Source organism: Hipposideros armiger, unplaced genomic scaffold, assembly GCF_001890085.2.
Source record: "Hipposideros armiger isolate ML-2016 unplaced genomic scaffold, ASM189008v1 scaffold_133, whole genome shotgun sequence".
NCBI lineage: Eukaryota > Metazoa > Chordata > Mammalia > Chiroptera > Hipposideridae > Hipposideros > Hipposideros armiger.
The window spans coordinates 2008090-2011370 of NW_017731483.1; positions in this window are offsets into that span (position 1 = coordinate 2008090).

Below are 3281 nucleotides of genomic sequence, written 5' to 3' on the forward strand. Positions count from 1 at the left end.
TCGAATCATTTAAGTTAAAAACATTGCTGATATAAAAAATGGACTTAGAAGTATATAGGTTTTTCCTTATTCCTCCTATTTTTCTCCTCTTTTATCCCCACTCCCCAACACTCTTCAGAGATTATCACTATTAACGGCTCAGTGTATATCCTGCCAGACCTTTTCTTTCTTTTTGTTTTTTGATACACATAGAAGCATAAATATACATATACAGAGTGAGTGTGTGTTTTAAATAATGGAGTAGGTTTTCTTCATTCAGTACATGTAGATTTAACTTTTTTGCTTTAATGGCTGCCCTTTATTGCGGAATATACATGTACCATAATTTGACCACTCCCTTATTAATGGAGAGTTATTTTGCTATTACAGTAATGCTGTAACCCCCTCAGACACATAACTTGAGCACTTGTATATTTTTATGAACAGGATATCATAAGTGACTGTATTGGGTTAAAAGTGTGTACATATTTATAATTTTGGACAGCTCCTACCAAATTGCCCTCCAAAAAGTTTAACCAATTTATACTTCAAAGGTATATGAAAATGACCTTTTCCTACACCCATGCCAACACTACCTGTTATCAGTTTTTTACATTTTTGCCTGACAGGGAAAAACAGTATTTTGGTTTTTAGTTTAATTTCTTAATAATTAGTGAGGTTCAGAATCTTTTCATATTGTTGTCAGCATTTCTATTTCTTTTTTAATTACCTATCCACATTTTTTTGTTTAGTTTCCTATATTGAGTTGTCTTTTGTGATTTGTAGGAACAGTTTATCTACCACAGATATTAACCCATTGTCTATTATACATATAGTAAACATTTTCTCCTGGGATGACATTTTTGTAGTGCATACATTTAATGATTTAATAATTTCAAATCTGTTATTGTTTTTCTTCATGGATTCTTGCTTTTGATGTTGTATAGAAAGGCCTAGTAAAATTAATTAGCATTTCTGAGCCTCAACTCCCTCATCCTTAAAATGGGGAATAAATTATACTTCTTGGGGTTGTTAAGTGGATTAAATGAAATGAGTATAAAAATGTCTAGCATATTGCCTGGCATAAAGCAGGCACTTACCTACTAACTATTGCTTATTCAGGCATTTGACAGATGTCTCTTAAGTTCCTACAATGTGCTAGTCATTGTATTAGGGGCAAAGAATACAGAGATAAAACTATCTTCTTCCTTCAAGAAGTAAGAATGGTATTATTTTTCTCCCACTGATTACATTTTAATGCCATTAAAAGCATTCTTTCTGTTTTAATTTGTGGGTATTAAAGTTTTTTTCCCCTCAAACCATTATGATAAATTAACTTACGCTCTTTACTTACTCAGTGGTTTGTTTTCAATAGGATTTTGTTTGTTTTTCACAAAAATGGCCGTTTGAGCTGTAAGGCAAAAGTGCAGCCTCCTAGGCTGAATGGTGCGAAGACTGGAGTTTTCTCCACAAGGAGCCCACATCGTCCCAATGCAATAGGACTGACACTCGCCAAACTGGAAAAGGTAGAAGGTAACACGGTTCATTTCTACTTATACCTTTTTTTCCTTAGCCAAAAGAAGTCTTATGAAATCAACATAGTATTTAGCACTGGCTGCGATTCAGGCAAGTATCAGTGGGNTGGCGGTTTCGCACACAGAACAGGTGTAGGTGCGGTAGCCTACTTCGCTTCAGAGAGGGACATGAAATGCGAGACCTTGAACTGAAGTGCGTCATCATATTTATAGCCCAGGCACGGGTCATGTGCTCCTTCGACCACGTGACGCGTCTGAGGCGAGCGGATGGCGTCATCTCATGGTACCTAGGGTCCGCCTGGCTTTGGCGTTGTGGCCAAAACCGCCACATGCAGTGTAATGGTCTTTCTCTTAGGGAGTTTTCTTTTATGTAAGAGAGAGAGGATATATACGGCTGGTATTATGCCGGTTAGGAATTAATAAATACCCCAAGTGAGAAACATTCTGTGCTGTAGGAATTGAGGAGGGAGGTGGGAAGAAGGACAGAGGGAGGAAATAGTTTTAAACTGGGTCTGGAAATACGGACATAATTTTGTTTCTCTTTATTTTTACTTCTATATAGAGCAAGGTATATTAACTTTAGAAACTGGAGGAAGCAAATGGAAGAAAATTAGCCATAACCCAGAGAAAACCACTTTTAATGTCCGTTGATGTCTGTCTTCCATACTTGTTTCAGTACATACAAACTAGAAAATGAGCTGATATGCGACCCCACTGTTTTAGAAATTTGTTTTTTAAAACTTAAGATTCAAAAAAAACTTAAGATTCACAAAAATCTTTCCATGACAATTTTAAGGAGTTGCACACTGTTTTGTTTTATAGATGTGTTGTGATTTATTTAACCAGTTCCCTATTGTTGGTCATTTAGGTTAGTGCCAGTTTTCATTGCTCTAAATGAAAGTTCTGGAAACTAAAGTCTNTTTTGTTTTATAGATGTGTTGTGATTTATTTAACCAGTTCCCTATTGTTGGTCATTTAGGTTAGTGCCAGTTTTCATTGCTCTAAATGAAAGTTCTGGAAACTAAAGTCTTTGTGTATGTTCTAAATGTTTAACTTAAATTTCGTAAAAGTACTGTTACCTGGTCAAAGGTTGTGCTCATTTAAAAAAATTGTTGCACACTGCCAGGTTTTAGATCTAATATTTTGACAGGCAGGAGAAAGCAGGGCTCAGAGGTCTACAGTGCATGGGACTGGGGAGCTGCAAATCCTGAAGTATTGGATGGAACACGGAGGTTTGGGAACAGTTGATTAGATTGATTAGAGTCAGGTTATGGACAGACTTGAACACCATGCTAAGAAACGTGCCATCTATTAACAGTGGGAAACATGGAAAGTTAGAGAATAGCATGAAAAGGAACTCAGAGTCTGGAGGATTAGCGCAGTGTGGTTTGAGGAGGAGAGGGACTGGAAGAGGGGAGACAGATTTTAACAAAGGTAAGTGACTAGGTCAGGCAAGAGGTAGAAGGGACCTGAACTTTTCTGTCTGCACAAGGTTTGGAAGTAAGCCTTGTGTACAAAAACCTCTGCATTAATACCTTGCTGATTTTTCTATTACACAGTTAATACAGTTGTAATTTTAAAAGGCAGAAAAAAACCTGAGCAAGGGCTTTAAAAACCACTCCTTGTTGAGCACCTTCTAGGTGCTTTACATATTTTAGTAATCTTACAACTTTTCAGAATAGGTTGGTTATCTTTGTTTTGTTATCCTTGTTTTATAGATGAGAAAACTAGGATTCAGAGAAGTAAGCAGTTATGCCCAAAGTCACA